Source organism: Empidonax traillii, unplaced genomic scaffold (genome assembly GCF_003031625.1).
Source record: "Empidonax traillii isolate 1590-97213 ecotype Southwest subspecies unplaced genomic scaffold, ASM303162v1 scaffold178:size2223814, whole genome shotgun sequence".
Classification (NCBI taxonomy): Eukaryota; Metazoa; Chordata; class Aves; order Passeriformes; family Tyrannidae; genus Empidonax; species Empidonax traillii.
The window spans coordinates 1,389,899-1,401,019 of NW_020955371.1; the positions used below are offsets into that span (position 1 = coordinate 1,389,899).

General features: G+C 40.7%; 1 protein-coding gene across 4 annotated transcripts in view; it reads right to left on the bottom strand.

The window, feature by feature from the left end:
- The window catches only part of ZMYND11 (zinc finger MYND-type containing 11), a 104,887-nt gene extending 94,004 nt beyond the window's left edge, over positions 1-10,883 (bottom strand). For 2 of the 4 annotated variants that reach the window (XM_027886155.1, XM_027886154.1), the window contains exon 1: positions 10,645-10,882. The gene's annotated coding sequence lies outside the window, so the exon portion shown is untranslated. Of the gene's footprint in view, positions 1-10,178; positions 10,259-10,644 lie in introns of those variants that run through there. The other 2 variants (XM_027886152.1, XM_027886153.1) reach the window with 2 other exon arrangements.
- Positions 10,884-11,121: the final 238 nt, after the last annotated feature.

An 11,121-nucleotide genomic window follows, 5' to 3' on the forward strand; every position in this document is an offset into this window, starting at 1 on the left:
ATTTCATAAAGTTATTTGGGGTTATAATTTTAAGACAGAGCTTTCATTTTCATGCTCACAAACTACGTCTGTTATGAAAATATTTTTTAGCAAGCTGCTGCCTAATTAGATGACTTAATCTTGCAAAACTCTGTATTTAAAAGCAGAAGAACTGCCAAAGAAGATCAAAATCAGATTTTTTTCCATTGTTTGCTATGATGTGCATTTTTTTCTATTTATATTATGTACAGAATAAAGAAAAAATAGTTGAGTGATAAGACCATGAATTCACATTGTGTTTTCCTTTATACTGTTCATCTGTTAACTGGGGTGTTTACAGCTTGTTTGCTTTTTAGTTTTCTTCTTTTTTTTTTTCCAAAAGTGTCATTTAGAAGCCAATAACCCAAAGTGTATTACTGAACTCTTTAACAGGGTCCAATAGGTAGGCAACCTGGCTGCAGGGTGATTAAATGATTTAACTGCTAGATCAATGAATGCAGCATGAATTAAAATGGCTGCAAGCTTTTCCAGGCATAAGATGGGACCTAAAACAAAAAAAAAGGGTTATCTTACTTTGTATTTCACAAAAATGTAACCATTTACTTTAAAAAGGGAAAAAAATACATGTTTTCCTGACAGAAATAATACAGTATTATTCTAATATATGGTGACTAAACCATATATTTTTATTGTCAAAGATCTGACTCTATTTTGCCATTCTCATACTGAATAACCTCATTCAGGAAAAAGCAGTGTCTGCTCAAGAAACATAATGGTGCTAGGATCTGGTCCAAAGTGAACTGTTATCTCACGCGTGAAGATAATGAATGTTAATTTAAAATAATGTTCTTTCAACTCCAGGGTTTTTTTTCATATAATCAATCAGGCCTGAAAATGTGTGCATGCGCTCTCTCTCGCATGCTCACTCTCTCTGTCACTCATCCATAAACACTTCATTTTATATTCTCATTCCCAGATATTCAGGAGAAAATTTACTGCAGGTGTAAACTAATATTGCTCCACTAAAATCAACAGTGCTGCACCAAATTACGTCAACATAGACAGTGGTCCTCTCTCCCCTATCCTGTGACATGTGTACCTTGACTTCCACTTAATGCACATCTCATGCCAAACTCTCCCTTTCTTCCTTTCATATGTGCATTTCCCAGCTCTTATTTGCACTCAACAATCACTATAGTCTTTCATTAACTGGCCCCTTGAGGTCTCTTATCTCCATCAAATACCTCAGGAGAGGCAGGTACACATGGCTCTTTTCTGCAACCCAGGAAGAAGCTCTTGGAAAACGTGCAAAGAGAAAGCGCTGCAGTGGGAGGCTGCAAGGCATGTGGAGAGGACAGAACAGGCTTGACCTAAAAAGCAATAGGTTTTAACATTACAGCTAAAATGTTCAGTTATTACAGGAAGGAGAATTTAAAACATTAAAAAAATGAAATAAATAAAACTTCCATATGTGTAAAAACAGGAACCATAATCTAAATTGTTATTGTTTGGGAACTAGTGTGTGTGTGTGTGTGGGGGGGGAGTATTCTATAGATTTCTACCTCAGAAAATTGCCTGATTTTTGGCACCTTTTTAGGAAACATCTGAGATCAGCAATGGCTGGAGACAAGACTCTGGATTATATGACATGCTAGTTTGATCAAGAAAGGCAGTTCTCATGGAAGAAGAGCCAAGCAGAAATTTGGATAGCATTCCTTCCCACTGGCCCAGGAAACACTGTAACTGCTTATCCACTAACTTGGCAGAGCAAACCATGTTCTGCTTCTAGGCTCCTTGGTGCACCTGTACTCAAAGTATCTGTGCCATCACTTAGCTTTAGCTCACATTTATTGGTATTTCCTGTGCCCCTATAAGGGACACAAATCTGTCCATTTTATTGAAAGCTACATGTCTTCAGGAATTAGTGCTACAACTTAGGCTTATACTTGGTTGACTGGAAAATGGGTTGTTATTATTAACAAACTTTTTAAAACTACTGAGAAAAGAATGTCAGCATGGATAAAAAAAAAAAAAAAATGGCACCTGGAGATACTTGACTCTCAAACTGTATTTCCTAAAAGGTACAAGTTGAAACACAAGAGGAAATCTCATGTCTGGAATCAAAGAGAAGTTAGGAGTATGCTTCCAATTAGGAGATTTACAAAGAAGCCTTCTGGGAGCCAGCAGAGTGAAAAGTGTGCAGGAAAAGGAAAGAATGTCTTTCTTACAACAAATATTTCCTGCAAATCTATTTACTTCAGGTCAGTGTAAGAAGAAGAAGACAAAGCTACAAAACTAAGATGCAATTACAGATGGAGAGTGTCCATGTTTCTCAATTTCCAACACTGTCAGTCTGAAAAGCCGCCATGTATGCATCAGCACTCTCCTTCAAAAAGAGATGTCAGTGAAATAAAACATTTTCTTTTAACAAGCAAGCAAACAAACAAACAAGATTTTAATATGGCAGCTTTGAAGCAACCTGACATTACATTCTAGTCAGATTCTTGAAACGTCAGATATCGTGAGGTACCAATGAGCAAAGTGTACATCCCCTCTCACTGTTCTTCACATTTTACCATGACCAAGAAAAGTTTTCAGAAATCCATTTGTGGGAAAAAAAAAATAAATCTCTTTCTTTCTTTACTGAGAAAATGTTAGTGTCAGTGCAAAATTATTCAGTGTGCTGTATTATATTCAAATGTCAGCATGCACGTGATGACTGACACTGAAACATCCAGCTTCCTGAGAAAAGCTTCACGCAATCAGTTCTTAGGAACATCCTAAAATCTCAACTGCACTTATATGAAGCTAAAAATGCTGCCAGTCGGGTTCCTGGGGAAACAATTAATAACAATTCTTGGTTTCTAATTAAGAAAGGAAAAAATTTTCTGTGATTTCTGAACTGCATAACAAAGAAGGAATAGAAGCACAACCTGAGGAGAAGATTACTCTTTCTAAACTCTTTGTTGCACAGAGCAGAAAGGATTGCCCTAGGTTTTGCAGGTAAATGATAATGAACGAGATGAAACAAGGTCATTTTCAGAATTCAGGTTTTTAATTTATGTTCTGTGATTAAAAAAAAAAATAAATTATTTAACTGCTTTCAGATTCACAATGTCCATAATTTTGAAACTATGTTAAAATTCTCTTTTTCCTGACATATCTGTTTTCTAGTTTTTCTAATGTAAAATAAACCTTTTTTCTTATAATGGTATCAGCTTTTCCAGTAGGAATGTCTACTTTTACTCATTTCCTTTATTTATAATTAAGGTTTTTTATAACATACAGGACTTAAGGTATACAGAAAATATTGAAAGTCACTAACAGAAAAATTTTATCCACATTTGCTCTATTCTTTTCATAAATACTGTAAATTCCTTCAAAGACTAATGCACATGTAGGAAAAGTGCCTTAGCTTCAATGGAAACAATCATCAATGCAAAATTTGGCATGTGCAAGAAGAACAACACTCATACTGTTGATATTTAAAAGGCATAAAAATGCCTATATAGCATTGCTATGTAACTCCAGTAGAAGAACCAAAAATATAACATTACATAAAATTATATCAGCACAACAAACTGTATCTGTGTTCTTCCTTGAATATTGGAGTTATACATAAGGTTTTAATTTTTAAAACTATTTTATGAAACTAAACTTCATTCATCAGTATCCTCCATTTTTATGCCTGTGTGAAAAAAGTGCCTATATGATCAAAGTCTCCATCATTATATTAATAATAATCTATGGGTAACAGTGAATTTTCTGCAGTGCATATCAATTTTCATCAGTGAACAATCAGTGACTGTGTGGCCTGTGATTACATTTTATGAAATAGCAATTCTTTTGTTTTGATTTTGTGCAATTTTGAACCTGGATCCTACTAATTGCTTGGGGAGAGGGGATTATGCATAAACACTGGGTTTAAGCTTGTCTCTGAAATCAATGACAGCTCAGAAAATTAACAACCAACCAGAAGGAAAACTGGAGAACCCCACCACCACTCTGAGGTAAAATTTTCACTTTAATTTGTGCATGTGAACGCACACACTGCAATGTTATGCAAGGCACAGACTATCTCCTCTTCAGAAGTTTTCTTTTACTGGCAATGACACCAAGAAAATAGTAATAAGGCACAAGTAGCCAATGCAGACTTGGCTGGTACTTGGTTTCTGCCTTGAGAAGCATCTGTAATTGCAAACAGGTATCTGTAGTGCGAGATCCTCTCTTACTGAATGCATAAATGTTGTGTGAGACTTAACAGAGAATTACGACAGCATGCTAAGAAAGATAAAGCTCTCTTGTCTCTCAGATCTTCTCAAAGATTTGTCGAGCAATAAACATATCTCATATCCTTTTAATTTCTTTTCCACAGCATACTATTTCTAGCTACTTCGGGATTCTGCTAATCGTTTTCTCTCAACTCCATTTTGTTTCACTTCATCGCTTTTCCAAAAGGTTCCAATAAAACCTCACGTTGACAGATAAGGATCGCTCTGCTAAAATTAGTAAACTAAGTACCATGTCCCGTGAGTCACAGCGTGAGACTCCCATCTACCTCTCTTTAAAAGACCAGATAACAATGCCATGCCCTAAGTGCATGAGATCAAAGTACAAATGCCCACTTGCCAAAATGCTGCTTTTGAGTACTACACCTGCTAGCAGACTCCTACAGTCTGTAGCCAAAACATTAGCTATCTGCATTAAAATCATATATTTGGATATATGGCAAGTTGGTTTAATGTTTATTTTTAACATACTAACAAAGCAAGAGAAAATGAAGCATAGAGAAATGAGAGGTAAACAGCAATATGTTTAACTCTTTTTAAAATTACTAGATCTCAAATCAACAGTATCTTATTATGGATAAATAGGAATAATTGCAGTGAGGCCAGTTCTTTGCCATTTCCACAAAAAGGGTGAATGGGATGTTACTGGTATTTTTGTAGGTGTGTTTGAATTAATTTTTTAACCAATAAGTGGATTAAAGTACTTCTAATTTCACTGTGTTTGGTGTTAACATTATTTGTTAAGAATTAATTTTATATCATACTAGAAATAAGAGTTGTATGAAGAGGCATAATCATTAATTCACAATGTTTTGTTCTGCAAAGTTTTATTCCTGGAATTGAATATAGTGTAAAGGTATATTCAAAGGTATTCTCATTGTTGGTACATACATCAGTAAACTATGTTTTACTTATATTTTTTAATATATTTCTAATTTTGGAATTACAATACTATGGTCTTGTCATTTGAACCAATAACATACTTTAAACTCAATTTACATGTCTCTCTACTTTCATAACAGAAACTTTTGCCTTTAGTGAAGTGGAAAATGAGAGACTGGAAGAAAATCAAAACCAGATGTTTTGTACACAAACTCTCAATAACTATGCCTTGGATTTATCTATGTGGTACAGCTACAGGATCAGGCTCTGATGGGATATTACAAAAGCTGGCTGACCTAAAATTAGACACCATGAGCTTTAACTTGGGTTCATGGACATGTCACAGTATATCACCCTTGTGCTTCTCTCACCTGCCCACAGAACTAAAAGACCCAAGTCATCTCAGGGAGGAATAAACCAAAAGACATAAATATGAATGCAATCTTACTAAAACGCCAATTTTACCCCTAAATTTTTTTTTCATATAATTCAACATCCAGAGCATGTTAGATATAACTAACTAACTAACTAACTAACTAACTAATAACACAGTTTAGGCTTGCTCAATTAACTTGATGGCAGACACTGGTTTAAAGAGATAATAAAACTATGTTTAAAGACTACAGTTGAAAATACAGGAATAAAAAATGGGCTCAATCCAGCCCTGGTGTTTGCAGGGAGCTGCATGTAGAGGCCTCAGAAATCAGAGAGCCCTGTGTGCCACAGCAGTTCACCTGTGCAGGCTTGAGGCCACACTGTTAATTATAGTGTACACAGCCACACTGGTGTCTATCAACCTACTGCCAGTTACCTTCACTACACCCAGGAACGAAGAATTTTATGGAGTTTTCCACTCCTGTTTTGAATTTTATATAGATGTCAAGATACTCTCACACCTAGTGAATTTGCATCTTTACACTGAAAACTGATGAAATTTTTTTTTTTTTGTAATATAAGAGTTAACTCTAAGAAATTCCTCCAAAATCGAATCATTATGTCATCTTATAAACTACCTATTCCGTAGGTTATGCTCTCCCAACTGGCAGATTAAACCTTAGAACAATAACCCAATTATGAGCTAAATTTACATTCAACTGATCAAAAATGATCCAGAACCTGACAAGAACAATCTTTGTTCACAACGTTTAGCGCAAGTAACACTGACAGACTAAAATGCATGAGCTATATAAAAGATGACATACGTTCACTGCCCGGCTACCAAGGGCACCACGCTCCAAGTACTACACAAGTACTGCAGGAGTGTTCATTGCATCCTGAGACTAAACAAACACAATAAAAACCACGAAACAAAACCTCCTGCAGATAAAGAACATTATCTGACATTAGCTCCTAAACAATCAGTGCAAGAAGGATGGCTTAAAGAAAGTCCTATTACATGGAAGGAAAGCCACTGCAATTAATAAAATCGGTGGCAAGGATTTGAAATAAGTTTATGCATTTACTGGACAGATATAAGAAAAGAAATTGCTCCAACAATTCTGACCTAACCTTTGAAAAAATCCTCAAATGAACTTCATTAAGGAAAGTAAACTCCTTCGTGTGTTTGGCCAGTAATTTTAAACAACTCGGCATTTTATGTACAAAGTTCATCACTGGTGCGAGCCACATATACCTTGCACAGATTAATTTTGTTTATAGTTCAACTTAGCATTTGTAACAACCCACATTACGGGTAAAAGACTTCTTTTAATGACATTTATGCTAATCTGGATCTAGTTAAAAAGTAATTTAAGAAGAAAATCAGGAGTTTACTGGTGATATCTTTATCATCATCTTGTCTCTCTTTCAGAACATTTAGCCTGGACCAATTCACACTGCCTGCGGTCTTCCTACACTTCCAGAGATAAATGCTTTGAAAGACTGTGGAAGGCAATAACTATGAAAACTAGTTACAGGCATGTCCAAAATTTGTGAATTTTAGACCACGGAAGTTGAGTCCTGAATTTCAAAGCATGTCTCCTAATTCTAAAATTTCCTAATTCTCAAATTATATGAAATGAGAAAATTTGCTAACAAACCAGATAATGCAGACATCTGTGGAGAGGTTGAGATGCCTAAAACAAGAAAACATCTTTAATGTTATATTTCATCTATTTCTTTTTGAAGTATTTTATTCCAATTCAGAGATTGCAGATGGCACAGTTCAGTGGTCCCCCGGATGTGGTTCATGGGTAGAAATGCATAACAGTCTAGATGTAGCCTGAGGCACTTCAAGGTGAGTTTGAGGCCAAATTAGTCGTCCATTCGCATTGTATTCTTCTCTGGGAGCACCATGTCACTAACAGTCCCCAACATATTTTATTTACCTGCAAGGTGGAAAAGCCAAGCACACTTCGCAGCCTTTCACCATCTCGTTTGCTCTTGAGATGACCTTAGGCTGAAAAAATTATTCAGACTCTTCCTCAGGTCTTTCTGAACAGTTCCTTCTACTCTCTGCTACAAGGGCAGGGGGGAACCTGAACCAGGCAACCTGAACAGTAGCTGCACACAGAAGGCCTACTGGATACAAGCCCTTTGGACACACCACCCCACACAACAGCAAACGACTGACAGACTGCGCGCAGCAATTCCAGTCATGAAATTCCTGTCACTTCAATAGTGCTCAAATTTTTCCTGGAAGTTTAAGATGCATTGCTCTGGCTCATAATACCTAAGAACTAAGACAAACTACTAAATTTTAATTCATGGTGAACAGATTTCTTTTTCTTTTTACATTTTTATTTAAAAAGAATAGCTGCAAGTGCTCGCTTAGATTAAACAAACAAACAAACAAACCCCAAACCCTATGAAGGTGCACTACCCCATCAAACTTGTGCTACAAAGTTTCAAACTGCGGAAGAATACCTTCTAGAGCATCAACGAAGTTTTAAGACCACACACACACAACATCCACACACCCACAACTCCCCTCAGGTAGCTTCATCACAAGACAATTTCCATCGTGTTACCCAGTTGAGGAGATGCAGTGGAACAGTAATTTTTCTCACTCGGTCCTTTGCACTGAACCCAATACCAAGTATCAGTTGCGGATGCAGAGACCACCATCCAGAGCACAACCAAAAAAAAGTCATAAACACAGTCACTTTCTTTCCCACTCACTAAAACCAAACTAACTATCAGCAAGATAAATGTTCTCTGATGAACTACCTAGACCATGAACCATTCCCTTGCCTCCCTTCCCCATACAACTATCTGGTCAAAGCAGAGATGGTTTGTTCAGGCACGGAAAATCTGGCACTTTAATGCCATAATTCCACAGTGGGAATTAATTAATGGCACAAATCCACACTGTGAATTATTTTGTGGGTACTTTCACTTTTATACAAAACACCAGTCAGCAAATAGTCTACTTCCCTAAAGACTTTCTGCAGCACACTCAGAATGGTTGATTAAAAAAAAGTCTGGAGAGATGCCAGGTCCTTTTTACTGAAGGATGAGGAACTAGAAAAACCCAAGGGACTGCAATTTGAACCACAAACTGGCATTTTCCCTCCCATTATCCCCCCCTCTTGACACCTGTCTCAGTGATCACCCCTAAAGAATTAAAAAATTTCCTTCAGAGAACAGCAACAGAAGTTAGAAAATATTAGACTATCTAGGACAAGAAAGCATTGTCTACCTTTGTTCTTTTTTACTGCAGTAAGATCTCAAAACTACAACAAACAGAATTACTTCTACAATACAGAAACCACGGCAGATGATTCCAGGGTGTTAAATGCCCAACTATACAATTATAAAACCAACCAGCACCAAATTAAAGTTTTTCACTCCTTTTCCTCTTCTCAAGCCACCCCATCTCTAGCCTCTGTGAAGTTCTTTTATCCACGTTCACAGACAACCAAAACCAAATTCTTAAAATCTGTTGTTTTCAGGATAAGCCCCAAAAGACACACAAAGTTTGTCAAGTCCTTAACATCAATATTTTACAAGGGTGCCGTTGTCTGGAGCACACAGACGGCCAGGAAAGCGCGCCGAAGCTCCCCATCATCCCTACCCGTGGGCACCCCCACACCTACAGTTCCACCCTTTCCCCGAAAAGAAAGGGGACAGGCCTCCGAGCAGCCCCGAGGCAGGGGGAGAGGGAGAACACCCCACAAAGTGCACCGAGGGGAGTTATCTGAAGACAAGGCTTCAGGGGCGCGCACACACACACAAAAACCCCCCAAACCCTCAACAAAAGCGAGCCCCTCGATGGTCCGTATTGCCCGGAATGCCGAGCCCGGCGGGGCTCCGGAAGGGACCTTTCTGGTGGGGGCAGCGAGCGCGCTGCTCTCGGGGAGGCGGGGGGCGCAGAGCGGGGAAATCGGCCCCTCTTGCCCCCGGGCCCTGCCCCAGACACACGGGGGAGGCAAAGCAGCCCCAGGGCCGAGCCGGGGCACCGGGCGATCTGGGCGGCGAGGCCGTCCCGGCCGCGGGGGTGGCGCTGCCCGCAGCCGCCGGGGGGAGTTGGGCTGGGGCTCCGAGCTCACCCCTCTCTCCGTCCCCTCCCCTGCCCCCCGCGGGCACGGCAGCCATGGCCCCTCGCCCGGCCTGCGGGGGCCCCGCCGTCTCTCTCCTGTGGAGCCTCGGCGCTGTCGAGCAGCTGCCATTACTCGGGCCAAGACCCGTCCTCCAAGCAGGCATCCCCCCTCCCCAGCGAGGAAATGCGGCGGCGGGGGTTGGGAGGGTGCGAGCGAAGGGAAAGCGGGGAAGAGTGGGGAGCAAATCGGTGGCCCCGCGTGTGGGGAAGAGCGGGGCTGGGAGGGCGGCGGGGCCGCGGTCGGGCTGCGCCACACCCCGCCCGGCCTCGCCTCTCACGCGAGTCCCCGGCTCCCCGCGCCTTGCAGGCCCGCGCCGAGCGCTGGAAGCGGCGATTATCCCCGGAGCGCCCCTCTCCCCACCCCACCTCCTCCAGCCCCGGCCCCGGGGCTGGCTGCAGCTCGGCACGGGGGACCCGCCGCCGCCTCCCAGCCGAAATCCGACCGGGGAAAGGTGCGGGGGGCAAAAATAATCGCCGTTAATAATCACACGCGCTCCGCCGCCGTCCCCTTCTCCTCCGCGGTTTCCAAGCGGGCTGCCAGATAATCCTGCCCACTCCGAAAAATGAAATAATAATAATAATAAAAAAATCCCGCCTTCCATCTCCCCCCCGCAGCCCCACACATTTTATTATTAAGTATAATTGCTCCCCCCTCCTCATATGGCACCCCGCGGGGAAGGATTGCCCCCTCCCCTGGTGCCCAGCCCTTCCCCTATCCCCTCTCCCCCATCTCCTTGGAACAGTGTGTACATGATTTTGTAGTTTTTTTAAGGCGCCATGTTTATAATCCTCCATCATATTAAAAAAAAAAAAAAAATCCACCCAGCATGAGACACGGCGTCTCTCGCACCCCAAAGCCAGGGAGGCAGACACAGAAATATCCACAGGGCTGTAAATTCACCCCCCCCTCCCGCACACACACCCCTCCTCCCCAGGCTTAAAAGTCTCTCTCACCTTGTGCTGCTGGCGCTGCTTCTGCTGCTGCAGGGGGGGAGAAGTTAAGCCAGGGGAAACTTTTCAATCCCTTCCCCAGGCCGCTGCTGCCTCCTCCTTCCACATATTTTTCCCCTCAGAGTTTTATTGTGTCTGAATTTTCTCTCTCTCTCTCTCCTCTTCTGTCTGTCCACAGTTCAGGTTTCTGGGGTAAACAGGGTTTAGGATGGTGCTAGGGATATTTGGGAGAAGGAGAACTCTAGTGGTGTCTGCTGGAGTTGCTGTTTGTTTCTTTTATTATTTTTTTTAATAATACATTTGAAACGGATCTTTAACTATTTATTATGTATGTATTTTATCATAATCTTAGGTCTGTACCCTGTCTTATTGCAGAGGAAAAATATGGCGCTTATCTGGCCTTGATACATGCAAATTCCTTCTATCATGAAGTCCAACTTGGAGAAATTATAGATAATGTTTTTGAAAGTAGAAACTCAC